General features: G+C 43.6%; 1 protein-coding gene across 12 annotated transcripts in view; it reads left to right on the forward strand.

Annotated features, from left to right (window-relative positions):
- The window catches only part of RALY (RALY heterogeneous nuclear ribonucleoprotein), a 79,541-nt gene that overhangs the window by 38,625 nt on the left and 13,237 nt on the right, over window positions 1-27,679 (forward strand). For 3 of the 12 annotated variants that reach the window (XM_067707859.1, XM_067707860.1, XM_067707861.1), the window contains one exon: window positions 5,934-6,005. The exons of the other annotated variants lie outside the window; for them this stretch is intronic. The gene's annotated coding sequence lies outside the window, so the exon portion shown is untranslated. The remainder of the gene's footprint in view (window positions 1-5,933; window positions 6,006-27,679) is intronic. 12 annotated transcript variants of the gene reach the window in all.

Below are 27,679 nucleotides of genomic sequence, written 5' to 3' on the forward strand. Positions count from 1 at the left end.
TGTTTAATTATTTGTAGTATCTACTATATTATCAGGTGCTATATTGAATACATAAATTGATTTTGTTTTCATAACAGCTTGGGAGGTAGGTGGTGATATTCTCATTTTATAAGTTCCAGAGACTTAGAGAGGGATACACAGGCTGTGACTGGAAGACCTAAGCTTAGAACTTAGAAGAATCTGGCTTTAGAGAACCAAGTTTTTTCTATTCTACACTGGTTCTTCCTCCATGACCTAAAACCTTGGTCCTTCTCAGACTCTTGGGACAGTGGTTCCCACCCTCCCAACCCCGCCTTTATTCATTCTCCTATACATGAATATCTTTTTAAAGACGTCCATTCATTCAGTGTGTATTTATTGAGTGTCCACCGTGTGCCAGGCACAGTTTTAAGTGTTTGAAATGTAGCAGTGAAGAAAATAGTTTTCTCTCTTGTATCCTAAATTCTAGTGGAGGATAAACAAATGAATACATAGGAATAAAAATAAAGCAAGGTAAGGGAATAGGGAGGGACTGTGTGATGAAAGAAGGCCTCTGTGAGAAAATAAAATCTGTTCAGAAATATGCACGAGCTGAAGTAGTATGAGCTATGTGTATATCTTGGGGAATAACATTCCATGCATAGAGTTCAGCAAGTTCAGAAGCCCTAAAACAGGAGCACGCTTAGTGTCTTGAGGAACAAAAGGAGGTCAGTGTAGCTAGAGATGAAGCGAGCAATAGGGAGAGTGGATTATGGAGAAGAAGTCACAAGGGTAGACAGGGACTCAGATCATGTAGGGCTTTATTCTGAGTGAAATAGGAAGCCACTGGAGAGTTTTGAGTAGAGGAATGACATAATCTTAACGTCCACAAAATCGCTCTGCGTGACTGTACCGGCTAGGACCTCTGGTACAGTGTTGAACAGAATTGGTGAAAGCAGACACGCTTACCTTGTTCCCAATTTTTTTTTTTTTTTTTTTTTGGCGGTACGCGGGCCTCTCACTGTTGTGGCCTCTCCTGTTGCAGAGCACAGGCTCCGGACGCGCAGGCATGCTCTGCGGCATGTGGGATCTTCCCGGACCGGGGCGTGAACCCGTGTCCCCTGCATCGGCAGGCGGACTCTCAACCACTGTGCCACTGGGGAAGCCCTCTTGTTCCCAATTTTAAGGAGAAAATATTCAGTCTTTCACCATTAAGTGATGTTAGCTGTAGGGTTTTTTGGTAGACTTCTTTTATCAGACCAAGTTAAGTTCTTTTCTATTTCTAGTTTACTCAGAGGTTTTATTATGGATGGATGTTGGATTTTGTTTGTGTGGTTTTTATCCTTTATTCTACTAACATGGCACTATGTTATTGATTTTTGGATTTTAAACCAACCTCATTCCTAGAATAAATCCCACTTGGTTATAGTGTATAATCCTTTTTGTATGGTGTTGGTTTTGGTTTACTAATATTTTGTTGAAGATTTTTGCCTGTATTCATGAGGCATGTTTGTGTCCCACTGGAGCGGCAAGCCTGACAGAAGAGTGACTGACAGCTCCTAGAGGGCAGTTTTAAGGCCGTTGACTGTGGCAGAGAGGTAGGGATCTGAGCCTAAGAATAAGGCCAAGAGATCAAAAACCCAAGCTGGGAAACCATAAATCAGGAAACCAAGGTCCATCAGCAAATGTGATACCAGAATCATGAGATGAGTAGGACATGAGTAAAGGGGACTTATGACCTAATGGGGCAGATGCAGAAAAAAGCCCCAAAACTATCCTACAAAAGATCACATTAACACAAAAGCAGAAATTGCTTCCTTTGAGTTATCTGTCATTTTGTATCAGGAGTCTCTGCTGGTCTCCCTTACCTTCATCTCCCTCCCCATCTCCTCAGTTAGCATAATATATCAAGAGTTAGTGTACTTAAGTGCATAGGGCAATAGACAAAGTTATCTACAGGATAACTGGTCTTTAGGAAGATTAATTGGATAACTGGTCTTTAGGAAGATTAATTAACTCCATCTTTCCCACCATTGTGTATATTCTTAAAAACCTCAGGCTGTATGCTGCTGGGGAAAGAGAGGAAGCTTTAAAGCCAAAGATTTGAATCCTTGCTGTGACATTCATTTCCTTTGTGACTAACCTCTCCTAGCTGTAGTTTCCTCCTCTGCAAAATGGGAACAGTAATGCCTATACAGTTATTGTGATGCTAATAGGAGATGATGAAAAAATGCCTGGTCTGGATTGGTGTTCAGCCACTAGTGGTTGAAATAAATTCTGATACCCTGTGTTCAGTGTCAGATTGTAGTAGAAGGTGAGTATTGTGACCCAGGCTCTTAAGCCTGTTCTACTAACTCAACCTTGGGAAAGCATTTAATATCTCTGGGCCTCAGTTTCCTCAGCTCCAAAAAGAGAGAATGAAGTAGAAATTTGTTCTGTAAATTGCTGGTATGTCTCTTCCAGTTCTGTGCCTCCAAAGTCTCTTTGTCTGTCATTCAAAGGAAAAAAAGAGGAGGGGGCCGAAAGAGAAGACTCAGATTCAGTCCTGCTTAACGCTGCAGCAGAGACAGAAAGGAAGAGCCATTACCTACAACGAGAAGTGTTTGGGAGTCGGCTGCAGGGGCAGTGACCTGCCTGTCACTCAGCATTTGGAAAAAAAATATCAATGAGAAAATCAGAACGGCCTGGAATGTTGGAGACTGAGTAGATAACGAGTATGAGAGAGTCCATGCGACATAGAACCCAGTTTGTGCTCTGTCACCCACTTTCTGGGTGTTCCCAGTCAAGCTGTTTCTCTTTTTGCAGCCTCCGTATCCCCATCTGTAAAATGAATTAGGCAATGTATTCTCCAAGGGCCTCTTCAAGGCTTCCTAAAATTTCATTGTCTGCTCTTCTCTGGCTCTCAAGTTGGCTTGTACTCAGCTTTTGCCCTTGGTGTTGAGGATTTCATTTATAGAAGGCTTCTTAACTAGCAGGTTAGCACTACAGTATATATTTAGAATGCTCTTGAAACCACAGTTTCAAGCTGCTAAGAATCATAAAATTTTCAGGTCCTCAAATGCCTTGGTCCACCTGGTTTCACCCCGTCAGTTAACACTGAGAGATGATGCAATAGAGTAGAAAGACTACTGGCTTTAACAGCAGACCTGGAATTCAGATGCCTGCCTGTATTAGCTTAATTTCTCTGAGCCATAGAAAATGAGGATAGTGATAATAGAGTAGGCATGTAAAGAATTGTTATTATTTGGAGGAGAAAGAAAAAACTGAGGCCTGAGAGATGATTCGCCTGCTCAGAGTCACGCTCAGACCAGCACCTAGGTCTCTTGTGTCTCAGTCCAGGGTTTTCTCCTCTGGAGCCAAGGTCAGCTGTACCCATACGTAGGTAGTAGCAAAGATTGGAGCTGAAAGCTTGTCAGCTTTCTTAACATCTCTGCCAGCAGTCTTCTCAATTCCCCTGTGGCGTGTGTCAGTAACACAGCCCGTACTTGTTTTAGAAAGAAGCTCTTCATAAGCACTCCTGTTTGATTTGCTTTGGCTGGTACAGGATCCAGATGCTCTTAGATAGCACAACAGACTCTCCAAATCAGCCCATTCCCATTCTGAGCCACTCACGGCTCTGATATACTTGCTGGGGTTCGTCCCCTAGTCCTCCCTACCTGTCATGTGAATCACGTTCAGTCATCTTTTGCTATTTGCCCTTTCCCTGTTGATGGAAGTCACATTTATCAAGTGCCTACTATGTGCCAGGTATTGTCATAGGTGTTTTAAGTTAAAATTATCTTTGTTAATCTTTATAACTCATTAAGTTATTAATAGCTCCAGAGGGAAAAGCTGAGCCTCAGTGAAGTAAATGAATTTGCCAGAGTTCATATACTTAGTCTGTGAAAGAGCTGGGTTTTGAACTCAGGTCCTCCTCCTTCCATAGACTCCAAGCATTTAGTATAGTAAGCTCTTTCCTGAGTATCATACTTCCTCTGGCCTCTGCCCTTCCAGGAGGGTAGAGTGTTCAAGAGTGCCCAGGAAGGGGTATGCAGGGGCTTTAGTATAATGGGAATATCTCCATGCCTTCAGTGCATTTTCCCATGAGTTTCTTCTGCTCTGCCCTGCCTCAAACCAACTTCTCTAGGATCCACGTGTGTGGCCCAGAGGTCCAATCACTAAGTGAGAGGCCAGGTTTCCATCTTCAACATGGAACATGGACTACCTAGTAAGAAGTGTACTTGTCATTTTCCAAGTTGAATGAGGGGAATATTCCAAGCAGTAAGCCCCTTGTATGCCCAACTCTGAAATGTAAGGAAGGAAGAGAGAGGGTCTATACATCTCAAGTGTGATGAGCCTCCTTCAGGGACCTGGCAGGAGAAGAGAATAATATAAAAGATTTAAGAATAAGATTGCTCTAATAGGTCTTCAAATCTGTAATCATTTTTCAGTTTACAAAGTACGTTACCTGTAGAGATTTTAGTCTAAGGAAACTGAAGGCATCTGCCTTTATGTGGCAGAGTCAGCGGCTAGAGTCCAACTCCTTAGCCTTGATAAGGCCAGTGAATCTAAGCCCTCCCTGAAAGGGTTCTGTCCTTGGCCTTGGGTTCCACTCAATCTTCATTTGCAAAAGGGACAGGCCTTTAGTCTCTGCCCTTTTCTGAGCCCTCCTCTGCCCACTTGTCCCCTTCCTCACCCCTTCCTACTCAACTGCTAGGGCCTTCTTAATGAGACCCTCTTCTAATGATATGTTTTTAAGTATAGGGTAAGAGGAGATATTTTTGGCTCTGTATTGTCCCCGGGATCATTTGCCATAAAATGATGGAATTTTAGGATGTCAGAGTGGGAAGAGATCTTAACTAACAGTTATCAAGTTTATGGAGGAGCCCTTTATTTAAACATATAACTCAACATCTCAAACAGAGCTGCTCGTTAGAATTGGCAGTGGTGGGCCCAGAGTCCACCAGTCTAGCCTCCCCCTTATCAAAGACAGGCTGTGAGGCATCTGCCTTAAACCTGCATAGTTGCCAGGAACACAGTTTATAAAACAACCCTGACCTAGATCAACTTACCCGTTTTATAATTGTGAAATTGAGGCCCAGCAAGGGGCAGTAAGTAATAGGCCCAAGGTCACACAATAAATTAGTGGCAGGTCTGACTCTCAGCTTTGTGCCCTTTCTGCTACACTGAGCTTTATGTCATTTCATAAGTGACCACCTGTTTCACTTCACTAAATCCTGTGCCTGGATGTCAGGCTTCTTTTGCCTCCTGGCATCTGGTTCCTGTGAGGTAGGTAGGCAGGCCTGTGGATGTGTGTACTATGTCAGGGCGTAATTCTCATCCATGTGAGCATGTGTCAAGTTTCGTTTAACTCAGTGTGGGAACCAGCAGAAAGAGAATAGCTGAGAAACTGGATTTATGTTCTTAGTGGAAAAAGGATTGCTGAAATGAGATTGCTAAATTAGATCCAAAATTGATAAATGTTCTAATAAAAATGTAACATTTCATGTTATCTTTTCTACTTCTCAGTTTGCTATATGTTAATCTCTAACTTTGCAGAGTTTTAAAATATTTGGGCCCTAACTGTTTGTGAACAGTAAGTCAAACAAAATGCCATTCTCCAAGAGTATCAGATGACTCTCAGATACATACTAAAAAAAATGTCCTAACATGACTTTAAAAGTTCACACAGTTATCTTTTTCCCTTACTTCCAGTTTTTGGATAATTTTCCTTAACAAAGCACCGCTGAAAATCATCAGAGTCTCTGGTATTAAAGCTGGCTAGAGCTCTCCAAGTCAGGAGGGCATCTTTCTGCTCAGGGCACAAACCCGACTTCTTTGCAGAAACTTCTGCAGGTAGCAGCTATTAGCAGGACGTTGAGCTGTCTCCTACAGCCCTACTCACTGGCTTGGAGCTTGGTCTTTGCTAATCCTAGACTTGCTTCTTCCCCTTCACCTAGTCATGGAGGCTTTTTCCCTGCTCTGGTTACCCTCAGGGCCATCTTGGATGCAAAGAGGTCACAAAGTTCCACCTGGAGGAAGTTTGTTCTGAGCAGAGTTTCACTCAGGTAAAGTAGGCAACTGCTTTCATTATGTGGTTTTGTCTCTGAAATGTTTTGCCCATCTTCTTATCCCCAGTGCTACCATCCAAGGCCAGATCTTAATCCTCTCTCACTGAGACTTTTTCATTGTCAACTAGCCTGTCTCCCCATCTCCAGTCTTTGACCCTGAAATATAACCCCCTTTTTCTCTCCATAGGTTTTAAGATATAGATCTTATTCCTATCACTTTCTTGCTCATAAAACCTCTAGAATAAAATCCAGTGTCCTTAGCATGACATTCAAGGCTCTGCAAATACTATTTCTCCTCTTTCTTTCCAGCTTCTTCTCCAGTCCCGTAGGAGTTCATATTAGTGGGTAGAAGTATGAGGGAAACCAACTTTTGGTTGGAAGAACTATCTGATCAAGTGTGCCAGTGAAGGTTAAGAAGTGTTATTAGTTGTGGTGCCATGTTGACATCCAATATGATAAACATTTGTGCCAGGCACAGAGGTAGGTCCTTAGGGATAAGGAGAAGGCAAACACATGGTCAAGGCCTTTGGAGCCCATAACTGATCAAGGAGAAGAGGTAGATAAAGTAAGTAGGTGGCAGTGATGAGCACTATAATGGAAGCATGTGGAGTGCTTTGGGAACTTGGAGGAGGGGGGGACACTAACTGCCTGAGAGATCAAGGAAGGCTTCACAAAAGAGGTGATATTTGAGTTGGACTTCAAAGGTGAGACATTTGACAGTCGTGAAAGATGAAGTATTTGGCAGTTGAGAAGGGGAGTCTGTAGCTTCCAAGCAAAGAGACCAATGAGGGCAAAGGCACAGAAGCGCACATGTGTGTCTCAGAGAGAGTAAACAGTCCGTTGTAGCCAGAGCATAGGATTTCAGGAATGGAGTATGGTTAGGGTTAAAGTTATCAAAGTAAGTTGGGGCTAAACTGCATAAGGCCTCATTTTCCAGGTTAAGGAAATACTGTGTTTCACATCTAGCATATGATAATAATTCTTGAATTAAGTGGTATATAGTTGTCTATTTGTGCATGTGTGTAGTTGTGTGTTAGGATGTGATTGTTACATTTGGAGATGATTTTTGAAGACCCTCTGAGGCAAAGCAAATATCAAAAATTGGAGCCAAAGGACAGGTTAAACCTAAGTTCACCCAGGCTTGAACTTTGAACTTCTGAGATTTTCACCAGTTCCATAAGCCCATAAGTTAATCATAGCATGCCAGAATTGGAAGGGACCTTAGGGGTCCATTCAACAAATGCCTGATACTATTCCTGTAGCTGAGATATGGTAGTTAACAAAACAAAGACTGCCTTCATGGAACTTGTTTCAGTGGGGGAGACAGAAAACGAGTAAATCATTAATTATTAGATTATTTCATATGTGTGAAGATATGCAGGCTAGGCCCCAAGATAAGAGCATGTTTGTAGAGAAACTAGGAGGCAGAGAGTGTGGTTGGAACAGCACCAAAGAGAAAGAAGAGAGAGGGGAGAGGGGACAGCTGAGGCCAGAACATATAGGACCCTGCATTTGGCCAATGGGAAAATGAGGCTAATAGCCAGGGCCACATAGCAAGTTAGTAGGAAGGCCAGGATTGGTAACTCTCCTGGTTCAGTCTCCCTTCCCTTGCCTGCCTGCTGTCTTCTGGCTTTTATCCAAGATTAACTTGGATCCCATTTAATTTCTTTATTCTCCTCTCCCTCACTTAGCTCTCTTTCTCTATCCCTGTACCCAAGGTTCCTATCATACCGTTACTGTGTTTCATTTCAGGCTTCTTTGTTTAATCACAGCATTAGCATTTCCCAGACTCACATTTGTACACATGACCTGGTAATAGAGTGATTCCTGGAAGGTCAAAGTTAGAGAGGTCCCTGGACATCTTTTAGTTTGATCCTCTGGTATTAGAAACCCAGAAAGGATGAGTGACTTGCCCAAGGCCACTTAACTAGTTAGTGGTAGAACTTGATTTCCTTTGCCTCCCAGTCTACGGCTCTTCAGTTTTGGCATGCTACCTCTCTTTCTTTAGTGTCCAGCAAAGGGGAGTCAAGTTGTGATCCACATAGTTGGCAAGAGCAGCTAGCATTCAGTGACCCTCTGCCATCTGCCCCTTAGCTTTTTATTTTGTCTTTGTCATGTGAGTTTACTGTTTTATTCTGGCCAATGTCTTTGAACTACCACTCTTTGCAAAGACAGTATGTTGCTAAATTTCTCATCTTAGTTCATGCTATCCCCCCTACTTAACCGGCAGCCTGCTCTTAACTTCCAGTCTACATCCAGGCTTGTCTTTTAAGCCCAGCCCATATTATCTTGAGAGAAGCAAATGTAGAAAGAGCATAGCGTTTGGAATTGGATATATCTGGATTTGAATCCCAGCTTTGGCATGTACTGGGACAAAGTAATCTTGGATAAGTTAGTTGACTTCTGAGAGCAGTTTTCTCATCTGTAAAATGGGGATGTTAATACCTGCTTGATGGGATCATTGGAAAGATTATTTAAAGTGTTATATGGGTATACCTCAGCATTCTGTAAAAAGAAACTTAGTAATTCTTCCTCAAAAGCCCATCCTGAATGCCTTCTCCCTTTTTCCTAATTATGTAATAGCCAACACTTCTTGGGTGGGTTTCTATGTGCCAGACACTGTGCTAAGTGCTTTAAAAAAGTATTTATTGGGAAATTCCTTGGCGATCCAGCAGTTAGGACTCCGAGCTTTCACTGCCGAGGACCTGGGTTCAGTCACTGGTTGGGGAACTAAGACCCTGCAAGCCATGAGGCACAGCACCCCCCACCCCCCAAAAAAGTATTTATTACTGCATGTGAATCTATAATTATCTCAAAATTAAAAGCTTAAAAAAATTTTAAACCACTGATCTCATTTTTTCTGTATTTATTATTCCTGCTCTTGGTAGATAGATGCCAGGTTAGGATTCAATATATGCCTGTGTTCCGGTTCTTGCTATTTTCTAGTTCTGTAAATTTGGACAAACCTCTTGACCTCACTCTTAAGCATTTTTCCCACCAGAGTCCTAAAATTCCATTTCATAGCCATTTGGAAACCTGACTTGCTTACCTTCTCACCTTGGAATTTGCCTCTGTTGATGACATTGCAGTGGCAACTGGGCTGGCCCTGTGTGACTTGGAGAGGACAGTATGGGAGCCAAGAGAACTAGGCACCCGGGAGCTATTAGATCAAGGATTGGCAACTCGTCATAAATCAAAAGATTTCTGGGGGAGGAGTCTGGGGGTAATGTCAATGGTGACTCTACTTGGATTATGTTCTCGGGGTGAGATTGCCAACGTCATTGAATGGAAGGACCAGCAATACACAGGCACTCTTGCTTATGCCTGGGCAAAAGACAGCGTGTTGGTGGCAAGTGTCCAACATGGCCACGGCTGCCCACAGGCCATCTCTGCCATTCAGGACATCAGCTGCTGGCCCTGCCAGCCCTGGGGCAAGGTTGCTGTGGTTTCATAGAAAGAGCCCAGTCTCTGGAATTGCAAGTTCAGATTGTGAGTTCAAATCCCTGTCTACCAACTGCTGGTTGTGTTCTTCAGCTAGTTCCTCAACTAGTTCCTTAGTTCCTTAAAATTCTTACTTTGTCTCTCAGAGCCACAGTTTCTCTGTCTGTAAAATAGTGCTGTTGAGGGAGTTCCCTGGTGGCCTAGTGGTTAGGATTCCAGGCTTTCACTGCCGCGGCCTGGGTTCAATCCCTGGCCGGGGAACTGAGAGCCCATCCTGCAAGCCTCGCCGTGCGGCCGAAAAAAAAAAATAGTGCTGTTGATACCTACTTTGGGGGTTGTTGGGAGGATTCAAAATACCTTAGGCAAATAGGTGTCACACAATACCTGCTACTTAGTTGGGTGAATGGCAAGTTGATCTGCTGCTATTAGCTCTTTGAAGACCAGTATCCTTGGGAGGTAGCATTCAAGTCAGGGCTACTCTGATTCTCTTAACCACCTCCCCACTCACCCCCAGAAACACCCTAGACCGCTTCTCTCCTTCCTCAAGTTCAGAGCCCAGAAGTATTGTCTGTCTCACCAGGTGGCATATCTGAGTAAGCAAGATTGTTACATAGCAGACATACAGGACCAGGGAAAGTAGCTCAGGCAGCAGCTGATGAACAAAAGGCTTCTCTCTGTTCCTAATAAATTGGTCCTTGGGGATCCTAGCTTTGAAATTCTAATTGACACAGGAAGGAAAAGATTCATTAGGCTCTGGTCTCATTAACGTGTTCTGCTGCTCACCTACGATTTATTCTTGGCACTTCATCAGGAGAAATTAAGTAAACCAACAGGCTGGGAGGCTGCTGACAGCATAGTTCCATGTACCTGGTGCTGCTCTTGGGGTGAGGATATTGGACCTCCCATCCTCTGGAACACACAGCTGGCTTCAGAAGTTCCTCACCCTTAGGACTTAGCATGAGTCTAAGTCTCATATATTGTCGGTGCTTTTGAGTTCATTCATAGATGATAGCTCATTTATGGATGGTCCAGGAAGGACTGGGGCTTGCCCGAGATCACTGAGCACAGCAGTGGTGGAGCTAGAATTAGAAACAGTCAGCCCTCCTGACTTCCAGGCCAAGAATCTCCTTTGGATTTCTAGATCCACTATTTCAGTCATTCAACCATCAACAGATACTTTTGACACATGCTGTGTGCTAGGATTCTATGATAAAACAGACATGGAGGGGGGGCGGTGGAGAGGGAATACCTGACCCAGTATTAGGGGAGATTAGAAAGGCCTCCAGGTCTGAGGGGTGAATAGGAATTAGCTCAGCAAAGAAGCATATGAGGAGTGTTCAAGGCTAAGGGATCAGCACCTACAAAGGCTTAGAGACTCTCTCTAGTAATGGAAAGTCTTGCTAGGGTGGAGGAATTGAGGAAGAGATAAGTTATGATGAGTCAGTCTATGAGGTTTGGGCCACTTCCTGTTATAAGATCTCTATACCTGGGATTAGGAGTCCTGGATGTGTTTCTACTGCCATTATTTCTTTAGCATCTTTCTGGTGTGCCAGTGCTGGGCATTGAGGTACAAAAATGCATAAAATATATGTAGCTCTGTCCCCCAGAGATCTGTTAGTTTAATGAGGCTAACAAACTAATAAATAACTCCTATAACAAATAAAAGGAATAATTACCTTTGTTGGAGGAAGTCAGAGTTGAGCTGTGTGTTACCATCAGTATTTTCTCTGGGCTTCGATTATCTCACCTGTCAATTTAGTGATAACCGCTGTCCTGTGTAGTTCATGAGCTGATGGGAAGACAGCTCTGTAATGACTGATGTTTGTGTGGCATTTTGTGGGTTACAAAACACTCTTTCATCATTAATTAATTGAATTTTAACTATAATCTTATGACTTAGGAAATCTTCCACCAATTTACAGATGAGGAAACTAAGGCTGAGAGAGGTTGAGGCTTGTTTATGGTTTTACAGCTTTTGATTAACAAAAGCTAGGATTAGAAATCCAAATCTTTTGCTCTCTTTTGCAGTACAGTGAATCTGAACAAACTGTGGAAGGTAGAAAGATGGCAGCCTTTCTGTTCCATACTTGAGTGGCACATTCCCTCTCCCTTCAATAGAAATGCAAAGAATGACTTCAGTGTGAGAAAAGCAGACTTAAATTGCCTGGGGAGAAAGAAAAGGAGCTTATTTCAAGTCTTCCCCAGACTGGGCTCTGAACTTTTAAGACCATGTGTCTCAATGCTCTGTCAGCTCCCACTATTCCATCTCATGCCATTTACAGAGTAGATGTCTCAAATATTATGTCACTGGCTACAAATAGCAACTTGTGGGGTAGACAGAGCCTGCTTTACATGTTGGTAAACTGAGGTCCACAGAAGTTAAGTAATTTGCCCAGATTCACTGAATTATATTCATGCCAGAATGAGGACTGGAATCCAGGGCTCCTGACACCACAGGTGCTCTTAAGTCATAGAAGAATGCTCCTTTGATTCATTCAGTTCACACAATTCCTGAATATACCCCATGAGCCAGAGACTTTGTTTTACAAGAGAACCTCTGGTTAGACTCAAACTATGTTGGTGCAGTGCCTTCCTCTCTATGAGCAAGGACTTTGCTATTTATTTATCTGTCCCTGACCAGGGCCTGGTTCCAAGAATGCTTTGCTATTGTTTTTGGCCTTACTCTGTCAGAAGCTGAAGGGAGCAGATGGCCACAGCAGTGTGGATCATGAGGGTGTGATCCCAGGCTGGGCTAGAGAATGAGTTGAGAGCCCTACTCATCTACTACTGTTTCTACGGTCAGGGCCCTGCCAAGGTGTTGTCCATCCCAGAACAAATTGAAGCTGGCCAACCCTGCCCCCTCCTACTCCCATACACAACATACTTATTGATCTTCTGGATAGATTTTATACAAAGGCTTCTATGATCTGCTGTCCCAAATGACCCTTTGGACCTATTTCCCAGGCATGTTCCACTATTTAAGGAGTCTCCTGTATCTACAGGCCTCCCAACACTCCTACCCTCACTGCTGTTTTTACTTGTGACTCCTTAAGCAGATAGGCTGCTTAGTGTGACTCTGACAGTTAGCCTAAAGAGTACTCAATACTGGGAAGTTGATGTGTTTTCTGTTTATCCAAAATCCTAACTGGAAAATTCTAAGGAACACTATTTTGGAGCGGGGCGGAGAGGTGGGGTGACTGGGATAAGGACAGTTGGCTTCATGGGACGCCTACAAGAACCTCAAGTACCTTAAAAAATCATGAAAGGAAATACCAGCATTTGTTCACAATATTTCAAGTGCCCCTTATATTCATATCTTATTACAGAGCCCTTTCATACCTATTATTGCCTTTGAGTCTTAAGGCAACTCTGAGGGCAGCAGTGCAAGGATTACTATTCCCACTTGGCAGTTGAGACCAGGGAAGGTTAGGGAAGAAGGTTAGTGATCGATCTTCTGGTAATTATGGTGGCAGAGCCCCAAACAGAACCAAGAATTGGGAGACAGGTAGTCCTAGGTTTGAAATCTGGTGCTCATCATATTCTAGCTGAATGACCTTGGGCAAGTTACTTAGCCTCTTCAAGCCTCAGTTTTCTTCTCTGTAATAAAAGGATAACTATCTCTTACGGTTGTCTAAGCATTAAATAATGTATGGACAAATGTGAGCACAGTATGGAACAAGTATTAGGAGCTTGGTAACTGCAGGTTTCCCATCTTAGTGTTTTAAGTGTCTTGTATTCTGACTCTCACCCTCAGAATGGGAGAAAATATTTGCAAACGAAGCAACTGATGAAGGATTAACCTCCAAAATTTACAAGCAGCTCATGCAGCTCAATATCAAAAAAAAAAAACAACAACCCAATCCAAAAATGGGCAGAAGACCTAAATAGACATTTCTCCAAAGAAGATATACAGATTGCCAACGAACACATGAAAGGATGCTCAACAGCACTAATCATCAGAGAAATGCAAATCAAAACCACAATGAGGCATCACCTCACACCAGTGAGAATGGCCATCATCAAAAAGTCTACAAACAATAAATGCTGGAGAGGGTGTGGAGAAAAGGGAACCCTCTTGCACTGTTGGTGGGAATGTAAATTGATACAGCCACTATGGAGAACAGTGTGGAGGTTCCTTAAAAAACTAAAAATAGGGACTTCCGTGGTGGTGAAGTGGTTAAGAATCCGCCTGCCAGTGCAGGGGACACGGGTTCGATCCCTGGTCCAGGAAGCTCCTACATGCCACGGAGCAACTAAGCCCATGTGCCACAGCTACGAGCCCATGTGCGGCAACTACTGAAGCCCGTGCGCCTAGAGCCCATGCTCCGCAACAAGAGAAGCCACTGCAATGAGAAGCCCATGCACCGTAACTAAGAGTAGCCCCCCGCTCACCGCAACTAGAGAAAAGTCCATGTGCAACAACGAAAACCCAACGCAGCCAAAAATAAATAAAATTAAAAAAAAATAATAGAACTACCATACGATCCAGCAATCCCGTACTGGGCATATACCCTGAGAAAACCATAATTCAAAGAGTCATGTACCACAATGTTCATTGCAGCTCTATTTACAATAGCCAGGACATGGACACAACCTAAGTGTCCATTGACAGATGAATGGATAAAGAAGATGTGGCACATATATATGATGGAATATTACATAGCCATAAAAATAAATGAAATTGAGTTATTTGTAGTGAGGCAGATGGACCTAGAGTCTGTCATACAGACTGAAGTAAGTCAGAAAGAGAAAAATACCGTATGCTAACATATATATGGAATCTAAAAACAATGGTTCTGAAGAGGCTAGGGGCAGGACAGGAATAAAGACACAGACGTAGAGAATGGACATGAGGACACGGGGAAGGGTAAGGGTAAGCTGGGACGAAGTGAGAGAGTAGCATTGACATATATACACTACCAAATGTAAAATAGATAGCTAGTGGGAAGCAGCCACATAGCACAGGGAGATCAGCTCGGTGCTTTGTGACCACCTAGAGGGGTGGGATAGGGCAGGTGGGAGGGAGACGCAAGAGGGAGGGGATATAGGGATATATGTATATGTATGGCTGATTCACTTTGTTATAAAGCAGAAACTAATACACCATTGTAGAACAATTATACTCCAGTAAAGATGTCACACAAAAAAATTAGTACTCTCACTACAGTGAAGTGAACTACATGAAATGAAATTCTGTAAGCCAGAGTATCATTTAAGTGCCTCACTGGGTTAGTGGGAAACAGGGATGCTCCAGGCACTGGTTAAGTACTTCTGATACAAATCACAGCGGGTTAGAGCTGACCAGGGACCCGAGAGATCTATTCCAATGTGTCTTCCTCAGAAGAGACGTTAATAATCTAGGAAAAGTCAGACTGAATAATGCAAAGTACATTTCTTTATTGTTGACTTCTTAGAGCCTTAGTGTGCATGTGACTGAGGAGGGTGGGGAGGAAGGCATGGAGTATGACAAGTTTCCTGTTTTTATTTGATCTTGGAGCCCCTTTTCTGAGGAACTCTCATTAACATCTTGAGGAACACTGGTTTTTCATGGAAGAGTTCATGCAACACTGATATGGTTCAGTTCCTCCATTTTTTGGATGAGGCAATTAAGGTCTGTAATCAAGTTTACAGAGCCAGTCCACAGTAGAACAAAGTCTAAAGTTCAGGGTGCTTGACTGCCCCTTGGGCAACACCACTATTTCCACTCCATTGTTCTTACTCTTCTAGCCGGCAAATCATAAAATTACAGAGGATTCTGCAAACCACTAATCAGAGAGCATTGTTAGAGCATCAAGCTTTCTGTTTTGTTGTGTTTGTGCCAGTAAGCAGGAAAATGAGGAAACAACAGGCTTAGTGGCCACCAAATGTTTCCAAACAGTTGAAAGACCAGGGGTCAGGTAATTTTAGCTCAGTGTCTGGAAAGGTGCCTCTAACCCACAAAGTTTTAAGTCTGTTCTTCTTTTAAGAAGTTTCAGTTGCATCCAGGGGGTTCATCCAAGAGGCCCCATAGTGCAGTTTCCAGTGATGAACACTGATACCAGTAACTATGGGAAAGATCCTGAGAGGAATTTGAAGAGAACGTGTCAGATTTCTGCTTTTCCATCACCATCTTACATGGAATTCAGTGGTTAGGAATGTGCCGCTGAGTTTCTATCCAGACCTGGCAGAGGTAGTTGTCCTTGGCATTTATTTGGGGGGGCTGTCCTTGCTTTTACTAAGCCTTCTAGTTTAGCTCTAGTAAAAAATACAGCATTTACCTTTGCAAAGTTGTACAGTAAACTTTCCAGAACACATCTGATACACAAAACAATCCTATGACCTAGAGGTTATCTTCCACGTGTCGTTATGAGGACACTGAGGCTCAGAGAAGGGGTAGTGACTTTTCCAGGGGCTGACAGCAGATTAGTGATATGTTCATTGTTGTATTACAGGTGCCTAGTGCAATCCTGACGTATAGTAGATCCTCAAGTATTTATTAATTGAAAAATTGGTACATTTCCAGGACTGAACTCAAGTCTTCGAACTCTTTGCCCAGTGTTTTTTCCTTTAAACCAGCATGGTTGGGCCCAGTGGTTGGGCTCATCTCAGGGTCACCAGATAATTCAGAGAGTAGACTGGGTCTCCCTTGCTGTGTTGATTTCCAACGAGGATGGCAGTTTCTAGCCTTTGTTGCTCTCTGCTTGGTGAGGACCTTGTACATCTTCCCCACGACAGAAAGCTTAGATTCAGCCGTTTCTGGGCTAAAGATTCAGCCTCTCTTTTGAGCCTCTGCTCCTTGGAGTCTACTGAACAAAGACACCACTGGTCCCCAGCTTCTCGCTTTGATCCTCCTTTGTTGTCTCTCTCATCACTGTTTTGCCTGTCCTTCTGCCCTACTGATGGATGAGGAACTTGGGTTCTTCCCATGAACTTCAAATATACAGTTCACTTTTAAGGAGCTGCCATGTCAGGAACACTGGGGAACCATTTACTGAAACAGTGCCCACCTAGGGTTCTTTCACCTTTTGCATCTACTTTTTGCCAGGGCAGTGCCGGAGGCTGGGATTGCAAAGATTAATAAAAGAGTCTCTGCCTTCTAGGAGTTCAGAGTCTAATGGAGAAAGACAGATATGTAAATCACAAAGGTGCAGCACATGTTTCTGTGTCAGAGGTCTGTAGAGAATATCAGGGTCCAGAGGAGACAGTGACTGTATCTTCCTGGGGGATGGAAAACAAAGGCTATCCTGAAGAGTTTTCATCAAGGTTATGACATCAGTGGCTTTGTGCACTGAAAACCGTTCTGGCTCCAGCCTCCATCACCAAATCAGAGATTGGTTCTGGTCCTGCTTTATTGATGAAGCAATCTCTCTTAACCTTATGCAATGTTAAGAGTGTGGTATTTGGAGCCATCTATTAAATGGGACCAGTAGTAATAATAATTTCATTTAGAAAGCTCCTGAATGCTTCACTTGCTGATACGTTATCTCACCGAATTTTCACAACCTTACGGGGAAGGTACTGTAATATTATTCTCATTTTACAACTGAGAAAACTAAGGCACAGAGGAGTTAAGGCATTTACCCAGCATCATACAGCTGATACATGGCAGAGCGGGGATTTGAACCCAGGTAGTCTGACTCCACAGTCGTTGTCCTAAGAGTCTCAGGGCCATTGTGACCTTGATATAATTCTTAACCTCAAAGAGTTGTTGTAAGAATGAGAAGTAAAATACTTAGCAAGGCATCTACCACAAAATAAGCAATTAATGAATCATAATGATCATCTTTTATATTACAAAACAGCCTTTCCTAAAGGCTGGAGTGGATTGGGCTCCTGCAAAGATGTCTCCTTTCTGTCTCCCAAGTCTCCTGGCTTCGTTATCTGTACCACCTCCTTCTTTGTTTCTTAAAAAGTATGAATGAGGAAGAGGGTGGGGACAGTGGTACCTGGAGTTCACTTCAGCAGGTACTCCCTGAGCACCACTCTGGGCCAGGGTTATCCTGAAAGGCAGGAGGAATGCCGATATTAAATAGATTGTGGTCCCTGCCATCCATGAATTCACAATCTGGGAGGGGAGATGACACAGAAACAGATCATTTTAATACTGCCTCCTCAGATGGATCTTAGGCAGCACATCAGATCCCATTGCCCACAGCTCATACCACTACTAGCAGGGCATGAATGACTTGCTATTGTATTAATTGTTGAAATAATCATCCTGTTAATATCCTTGTCGTCATTAAAGTAGATGTTATTAATGTAGAAAGTTGTAATACTTCAGAGAAGGTCAGCAGCTACTCAAAGGAGACTTTTAACGTGCTCAATTGGAAAAACCTATTTTATTTTAATGCGGGGGTCGTGGTGGCACTCCTAAACTGCCAGTAGAGCTGAGGGAGTCCTTGGCTTGAGGAATGTACTATGGGGAAGGATTTATGACCCTCAGGCCACCCCGCTGGCCACCCGATGTGCTGCTTAGTTATCACATACTTTATAGTTTCTTGTACGCAGGCACATTTTTTTATTTGGCAGAAGGAGCAAGAAGCGGGGAGGTAGCTTTCTGAGGCAGTACATCTGCCAAGAGAGGCAGTGACTGAGCTCCCGCTGAGATTGGCTGGCGCTATGCCAGGGCAGTAAGGGTTTCTTGAGTATATGTATTATTGCAGGAGGTACCTCCAGTTAGTTGATCCATGAGCATTATTGGAGCCCCTGCCATGTGCCTAGCAATGTGCTAGGTGCTGTGAAAAATACCCCAAAAGTTCTTCACTGCTTGGCAAGAGAAGACTAACATATGAGACAAAAAAAGTTGACACAGTGGGATGTTGTGATCGGGGTTTGGCTTCTGTAGTTCAGACGCTCAACACCTATAGGGACTTCTGAGGCCCTTCTTACTGAGCTTTCTTCTGCATATGACATAGGACTGGGTCATGGCTCCCATGAAGTCCAAGCTCTTCAACAGTCCCCAAGGGCTTTCTGATCTGGCCTTTTCCAGGCTCTCTGCTATCATCTCTTGCAACATCCAGTCTTAGACTCTACACTCCAGTGAAACCGCAATACATATTATTATTCACTCAGTGTGGAAACACTGTCCAGTTTCCACAACTTTGCTCATGCTATTTCCTCTTTCCTAAGTGTTTCCTCTCATCTATGTATGGGTCAACTTCAACTTATCCCTATGGACAAGATCAGAACTTGTTGATGACTCCTTGCTGACTGCCTCCTCTTCCTTCTGTTCTGTCCCTTTGGTAAGTGACATGCCTCTGAGTCCCCACGTGTTCCTATCATAGCCCTTATCCAGATGAAAGGGATGAAACATAGTTTCTGGTTTTCGTCACTGGACTGTGTGGACCGTGAATTCCTCTGGGGCAGGGACTGTAAATACTTTGTTCACTTCCATACTTCGTACAGTGTCTGGCAGAAACAGGTACTCAATAAATGATTTTTTGATAAATGAGTAAATAAATTTTCAGCATATTATTCCTCTAAGAACCTACAATAACTTCTTCGTGGCAATCAAAAACTCTGTAGACTCAAAACTTAGTGTAACAATCGTGGGAGACTATTATTTTCATGTATACATGAAAACAACAATGAGGATTTGCTTTTCCCCTGTTAACTACCCCCACCCCCTATCCCCCCCACCACCACACATACTAATGCAGTACATGATTCTGGTGAGGTTGCCATGAAAGTGGCATTCATTGGTGATAGCAGTGTAGATTGGTACAGCACTTTTGGACAACAATTAGGCAGAGTGTGTCTCAACCATAAAAATGTTCATACATTTTGACACAGTAATTCCACTTCTGGGACACTCTGTCCTAAGGAAATAATCCAATATATAGAATGAACTTCCCCTCAGATGCTATTATTTATAATATTGAGAAATTGGAGAAAGCTTAAATGACCACCTAAACTGTGACCAGTCTAAATTATAAATCCACTCATGGGGAAACTATGAGTTATTAAAAATGATAATTATTTTAAAATGATGCTTATTGAAAGCTATGCAGCAATAAGGACAGATACGTTATATATACTATGTTATAATGTTAGTTGAAAAAATTATGTTACAGAATTGAATCAGTGATCTAACTATGTAATCCAAATATTACATAGCACAAGAAAAAACACTGGAAGGCAGTATACCAAGATGCTAACAATAGTTATGTCCTATAGAGGGGTTGGGGTTTAGGTGATTACTTACGGTAATTTCAAAAAATAAACACACAAGTACTTGGGCTTCCCTGGTGGCACAGTGGTTGAGAGTCTGCCTGCCAATGCAGGGGACACGGGTTCGTGCCCCGGTCCGGGAAGATCCCACATGCTGTGGAGCGGTTAGGCCCATGAGCCATGGCCGCTGAGCCTGCGCGTTCGGCGCCTGTGCTCCGCAACGGGAGAGGCCACAACAGTGAGAGGACCACGTACCGGAAAAAAAAAAAAAAAACAAATAAACACACAAGTACAAACACCCAAATTAATGGCCAAGAATTTTGAAATAATAAAGCAAAACTTTAATTTTGGTTTTAAGCAAAGGAGGCATGTAGTGATATTGTGACGGTGTGGAGGATGAATTGAGTGGTAATATGAATGGAGAAAGAAGGGCTACATTCTAAAAATATTTAGGAGGCCAAATCAGCAGGGCTTGGTTTTAGTATGTGAATCAGGAAATGATTCACTGTGTGGAGGGAAGAAGTATATTGGAAGTATGCCTAGTAGAGAATGTCAGCTCAGGGAATTTAATGACTTGTCCAAGGTCACACAGTTAGTAAGTAAATGATTGATTGATCCTGATCTGTCTCTATCCAAAGCTCATGCTCCTGCAGTTGAGAATCTATCTATTAAAGTTTGGGGAAAACTTTTTTTTTTTTTAATACCAGCTATTGCCGTATAGAAACATGTTTAGTGTAGTGTCCTTTTTGAGGGGAAAGGGGACCAGAAAGGATTAGTTAATTCTTTCTAAGAGGATGACGGGGGGAAAAGACCGTAGAGACCACAGCTGCTTCTGTCATGATCAGTTGAATAAATTAGTTTAGAAGTTCATTAGGTATTGGGCATGTTATGCTTATTATTTTGGGGGCTGGCTTTTTTTCCCCCTAAGTTGTTGTGGTTCATTGGTTTACTTTTTTGGTTTTTTAAAATTTATTTAATTAATTTATTTATTTTTGGCTGTGTTGGGTCTTCGTTGCTGTGCGCGGGCTTTCTCTATTGTGCCGAGCCGGGTCTACTCTTCGTTGCGGTGCATGGGCTTCTCATTGCGGTGGCTTTTCTTGTTGCAGAGCACGGGCTCTAGCTGCACAGGCTTCAGTAGTTGTGACTCGCCGGCTCTAGAGTGCAAGCTCAGTAGTTATGGCGCACGGGCTTAGTTGCTCCGTGGCATGTGGAATCCTCCCACACCAGGGCTCAAACCCATGTCCCCTGCACTGGCAGATGGATTCTTAAGCACTGTGTCACCAGGGAAGCCCTCATTGGTTTACTTTTATTTGATGCTCGTGGTGGCTGGGCCTCCTGAACTTAGGTATGCAAATGTGTACTATATTACATGCAAATAAACATTTTGGTCATTACGCCAAGTTTATCAATGATGCTGCAGCTATGGGAGTGAGAGAGTTCAGATTGGCAGCTTCCAGCAAGGGACATTTATCTAAGCAGCTCCCTGAAGGGGTCACCTGAGCAATAAATGCCCCATCCCCATATTGCATCATATAGACTAGTCCAAGAAAAGGCGGTTGTAAGTTTGATACTTGGGGTCAGATACCTAGCCCTTCAGGAAGAACTCAGTTCATACCAATGTGCTCATTATGTGACCCTGGGCAACTGCCTTTGTCTTTCTGCACTAGGGTTTACTCATCTGTAAAGCGGGTTGACTTATAATCCCTTAGAGGATTGTTGTGTATGAATTTGGTAGCTTTAGTGAAGAGGCTTGTAAACCACGTTTAAGGAGTTGGACTTGATTCTTGGTGGTGCGAAGCTGCTGAAGGGTCTTAAACAGGAGACAAGGATGCACTTGCTCAGTGGTTCACTCAAGAGGCAGAGCTTAGTAATATTTGTTGAATTAATGTTGTTACCAGAGGGACATAGTGGCTATGACGGTGGCATCATTCTCAGTGGTCCTCTTTGGACCAAACATACAGCACTGTGGGGTGATGCTTAGAGCCCTGAGTTGTGTTTAGATCAGCACCCTGGACAGAGGTCAGCTTTCTTTTCTCCTGTCTGAATGTGGGAAATTAAATATGTATATTTATATGCCAGTGCATACGTTTTCGGCAGGATCAAGCCTTAGTGGGACTGTGAGGGGTAGCATTAGGTGTTTTCAAGGAGAAGGATTGTTGTAATGAAGAAAATACTGATTTCACAGGAAAGGATTTTAATCAACTGCCCTTATACCTGAGGGGCACAGTGCTTGGCTGCAGTGCCAAGTTGTGTACCATCTACCGCCTACTTCCAGCCAACTGGCTCACTGCCAGGGTGCCTCTGTCTAGGAAGACCTGCAGGAGCTGTCCATCCCAGGGAATATCCCTGTCCACATTTTTGTAGCAATCTCAGGTAACAGTACACTCCCCTATGTTATCTCCTTTGACCCTCACAACAACCTGCACTGCAAGTGAGCAGGGCAGGGATTTTCATCCCCATTTCACAGATGGGGAGCCTGAACCTCAGAGAAGCGAAGTGCCTTCCCAAGTTCACACAGCTAGTGGAAGTGGGGTTCAGGACCTGGGACTCCACAGGCAAGCAGGAATTCAAAGCTAATAATCCCCTGTTACTATTTTAACTTGGGGCAGGGTCTGTCTTGGGAGGGGTTAGGCCGCCCTCTCTGTTCCTCCAATAGGAAAATGGGGACGTGTACACTACTATGGCACAACCTGCTGCAGCCTTGCTCAGAATAGAGTAGCCACAGAATGTGGAGGTTCCATCGGAGATACCGAACAGTGAGCCAGCAGAGGTTTCTTGCAGTATCAGCCCTTGCAGCCCTGTTGCCTGGAAGGGGAGAACAACCTGCCTTCTGGGTCTTCAAGGTACAAAGAGGCCTTTCTGGGAACCTTCACTTAGGGGCCTCTTGCTGCCCGCCTTCTCAAGTTGTACTCTCTGGGGACTGCTTTACTCTTGATACTCATTTCTTTATTCATTTAACACTTAATGAGTGCCTACTCCCATGATTCCTTTTATGTTCAAGGCACATTTCCAGATACTAAAATTTATTGCATCCACAATGATAGTATTCTTTCCTTGATCATAGTTCAGCTCTAGATTAATGTTACAGTAGAACTCACTACCTTTCATACTCACAAGAAAAAGTTCTTCTGGGTTCTAACAATAACAATACTAATAACAGTAGCATATTTCTGATGTGCCAGACATTGTTTTAAACATGAATTAGATTGTTTTATCCTCCAGCAACCCTAGAGATATGTATCACTACCCCCATTTTATAGGTGAGGTAACTGAAGCATAAAGAACTTAAGACACTTACTGAGGGTCATGTCACACAGCTGGTTCAGTGGCAGAATGAAGGCATTTGGCTTCAGAGGTTACTCTCTTGACCATATTACATGGCCTCTCACATGGCAGGAAACATTTAGGCTTTGATTCCTGCTTGATGGCAGCACCCTGTTCACAGCAGCAGGTTGTACCTCTCTAGACACCGTGTCATACGACCCACTCAGCTCTGGGTTGTGCTGAAAAATAGTACTACCCTATTAGCTCAGTTAGAACAGAAAGAAGTTATGTACACCGATGAAATTTTATCCATGCACCTGGAAGATTCAAGGTACATTATTATGTCTTGGCACACTGGTTAAGAGCTGCTCATCTGCCCCAGCCAGTCACACTGTTGGGTGTACAGTGGCATTCAAGAATGAATCTGATATCCATCTTGCTGTCAATAAACTCCCTAGTGGGAGAGAGAAGACTACTGTGTAAATAGCTATGATACAAGACTGAAAATTAGAAATACCAAAAAGAAGAGTTACAACATGCTTCCCCTTCCTGGCTGGTTTCCTCATGTCCTCTAGTCTGGGGAGAGAGGGTCTAGAAGTACTAGCCTCTTCAGGCACATGCCTTCCTTTCAGATCACTGGGCTTCAGGAAGGTGTTAGTCCTCATTAAGCCTGGATCATCTTGACTTGCAGGATATAGCATGATCTAGGGCAGATGAGCAAGATAAATCACCTCCTAAAGCGTTTGGTGGCAAATCCTTGAACTCATCATTGACCTGCATCCTCTTCTCTCTTTCTTGAGAAGAAAGGAAAAAGACTAGGATAGTTTTTTATAGTCTAACACCAAAGTCTACAAGAAATCAGGTTAAAGGACTCGAAAGAAATGAAATAAACTATTTTTTGTTTGCTTTGCTTTTTATAGAGGTTGACAGGGATGGGTGAGAGTGGTTTAGAGCTGTGCTACTCAAATTATAGCCCACTGAATAGATAGGATGCTAGTTCGCAAACTTGCTGGTTTGTGATGAGTACAGAAATTGAGACTAAGCGCTTAGAGACCTTTACAGTAATTTGACATTTTAATTGTATTTTACAAATGTATTTGTCTGTAATGGATTGGAAGTTTAAAAAGCAAAACAACAAAAAACTGCTTCTTCACCGCAAGTAGTTTTGAGAAATACTGTCTCAGTGTGACAAAGTGAAAAAGAGCTTCAGTCTTGTCTGTAAAACAAGATTAATAATACCTACCTCAAATTGATGTTAAGTAATATTTTGGCATACTTAATATGTGCCTGCCACTGTTCATTGTACATGTATTATCTTATTTAATTCTCACCACAACTCTGAAATAAATTTTGTTCTGAGGCTTGGATAGGTTGAGGGACTTTTCAGAAGTCAAACCCTGTGATAAGTGTGTAGGTGGGATTTGAATGGGAGCTAGCGCTCTTGACCGTTATGCCATGTTCTGTGTAAAGAGCCTGGCATGCAGGAGGGCTCCCTGTCACTCCACTTTCTCTACTTCACTAGAGGTCTGGAGACCTGCTTTCTTATTCTGTCACTGATCCTAACTTATTTTGTGACCTTGGGCAAGTCACTTATTTAAACCTTAATGATCTCATCTACCCTCAGTGGTAGGGACTATATTTTATTCATTTTTGGTTCCCCAGCATTTAGGTGGACAGGGCTTGGCATATAATGGGTATTGAGTACTGAGGCAATTGATTACACTAGATGATCTCTAAGGGTGCTTTCAGTCTCTACTCTGAACATCATAGGTACTTTATCCTCTTCCCTCTTGAGCATCATATTCCCCACCTACTCTACCGGCAGCATGACCTTATTTCCGCATGTCTGTTTGTCTTAAGCAGTCTTGATTCTGGGTACTTTGAGACAGCCCACACGATGCCCATGTTTTTACTCGTTTTTTAAATGTGTCTAGAATAAACCCACCAGAGATAACACAAGTATGGGGTGGAAGGGGCTGACTCACAAAGTCAGAAATGTGCCCTTACTCCATTCTTAGCCAGTGGGGCCTGGGCCTAGGGCAGCTCTGCTGGCAGCCCTGCCAGGCCTGACTAATGGCTGCAGCCTGGAGCAGGGTTTTCCATGAACTTCATCGGGGTCTCCAGTAATTGGAACATGGCACCTTCTGCCTTGTAATGGATGGCAGAACAAGAGGGGCATTTGTCACTGCCTGACTTCCCTGCGGGGAAAGAGGCTCATAAGTCACAGCTGACAAACCCTTTGATGACTTTTAAATTTCATTTACAGAAAAGAATAGCTATAATCAACCAACGGCAAGCAGTGACTAATCTTGCCACATCACTGTGAGGAGCCAGCCCCTTGAGTTATGGGAAGGGGGAGGAGTCCATCCCCCAGGCTCACAGCAAGTGCTTATTGGCTCTTGGACTTGAGAGTATGCACTCAGCAAGGCTCCATGAGTTTTTTCCCAAAGGATCAGAAAGTGTTAGAAACTGATCTCCTGGCAGGTAGAGTGCATGCCTAGCACAAAGCCATTCTGGGCCAAGGTTAAGAGCACTACCTCTTGTCTCATACAGACTGGTCCCAGCTCTGCCATTTCCTAGCTTGTGTAGGACTAAGCTCCAACTAAGCTTAGTTTCCTCATTTGTGAAATGGACACTATATATACCACCACCTACCTCATAGCAGAAGACATAGTACAGTTCCTGGCATGTAGTAAGTGCTCAGCAAGTATTGGTAATGTTAACCCTGGAAGGGCCCTTCGTGGTCACATGCTCCCAAACTCATGGTCATGTGGTACATCAGCAGCGAAGCCAGGACCAGTCTTCCTATTGGAGCATGGAGGGGATGACCTCTGGCAAAAATAAAGAAGCCAACAATCATTTGTATTTCCCCAACTCTAACTCATTGTTGGGGATTGTAAGCCCAAGTTTGTACCTACCTACCCTTTGTTGCCTTTCCCTCCATAGCTATATGGGCTGCTTGTCATAGATGCTAAACCTCAGCCTAAGGCCATAATCAAGGGTAGGGTTAGAGTGCAAGATACAGGGAGGGTAGAGTATATACTCAAACCACACTGTGGGAAGAGATGGCTGAGGCCCCAGCTCTACCTTCTGTTTCTGCTTTGGGGTCTCCCCTCATGGCCTAACAGATGCTGATACTAGTGTTAGAGTATAGGACTAGAGACCTCATGGTGTGGTAGAGAGGTGAGTCAGTGGCTCAGCAAAGCCTGGAACTCCTCCCAGCCAGTGTTCTTTCCTCTCTCAGTCCCAAACAGTAGTGATTTGACAGGCATGGGGAGGGGGCACTCTACGAAGTTTTTAGGTTTGGTACCAGATAGTAGGACAAGGGAGAGAGCATGCATAGGCCCCCTACCCCTGACTCCCTTATTCTCAGGTGAAGCGTTGGAGCACTGGGAGACAACCTGGGTAAAGAGGATTAGAGCTGGAATGTGGAGGATCTAGACTGCCAGGCTAGATTCATCTCTTTGCATAGGGCATTGGGCATTTGAGTTTCTTATGTAAATATCTACTGGTCTCAGCCATTATACTGGGCACTTTACAAATATTGTCACTAATCCTGGGAGGTTGGTATAGTTCCTATTTTGCAGTTGAGGAACCTGAGGCCCAGTGAGGATAAGAGACATGTCCAGGGCTATGTCTCATAAGTGGTAGGACTGGGATTAGAACTCAGTCCTGTCTGACTGCAGAGCCGTTTCTGCTATTTCATGTTTATTCTTTTGTTATTAGGAAACAGTCAAGAAACAGGTTCCTGGAGAGAAGGCTTTCTTAAAAACAAGTAGAGGACAAGGCCCGTAAACACTGTTCCCCAGCACCTCCACAGTGCCAGCACAGAGGAGAATACTCAAAAATGTTTGTTGAACGAGTGAAGGAGATAGGAGTTGGGTAATAGAAATAGGTATAATCCCCTATTCATTTATAGTATGTTACAGATGTACAGAGAACTTTCACATCAATTAGCCTACTTGATTTTTATATCAGATTTGAAAGGTAGTCAGGAAAAAGATTCTTTCTATTTTCAGAATAGGTTGATAAGACTCAGAAATTACGAGACTTGTTTCAGGTCACATGACTAAGAGCAGCGGAGCCAAGCCTCCTGAGCCTGCAGCCTAGAGCCCTTAAACTCTCCACCCATTCCAGGGGCCCTCAGTGTTCAGGTTGTTGGGAACTAGGATTTCTCTTGGGAGTGGGAATGGTCAAGAACTAAAGAGCATTCCTTGGGAAATTAGTCCTGTCTGGCCAGTAATGATCATTTGGGCAGTGATAATGAGCTGGGGCCTGGAGAGTTTAATGAGATTAACAGATGTTCTGTCATCCCTAGCCGCCTGGTAACCCCGAGCCTCTGGACCAAGGAGGCCCTAGGTACTGATCAGTATAATTGCTTGGCTTCTCCCCATCACTGATAGCTATTTTCCTTTAAAGTCACCCAGATGGCTCCAGGGTTATCTAAGGGCAGAGGTCTGGCCACAGGCTGGTGTGACCACTCATCCCCATGCTTGGGAATAAGGCTGGAGATGTCCAGCAGAACGGGCCGAGAGAGAGGCTCTAGATAGCACTGGTTGTGGGGGATGGGGACCAAGAGCAGCAGAGATCCAGTGCTGAGGAGGATTTACAGAGTTGGAGAAGTGGGTGTTCTGATGGTTGAGTGCCTCAGAGGTCAGGCTGAAGACTAGGTCCTGATAGGCAGCATTGGGAGGGCATGAGGTTTGATAAGGCAGAGTCACAGGCTTAGAATAGTTGAGACAGTGGCATGTAGGTGTCAAACAAGAAGCCTGGATTCAAGTCCCCTAGCTACTCCCTTCACCAACTGGGGGACCTTA

Source organism: Pseudorca crassidens, chromosome 15, assembly GCF_039906515.1.
Source record: "Pseudorca crassidens isolate mPseCra1 chromosome 15, mPseCra1.hap1, whole genome shotgun sequence".
NCBI lineage: Eukaryota > Metazoa > Chordata > Mammalia > Artiodactyla > Delphinidae > Pseudorca > Pseudorca crassidens.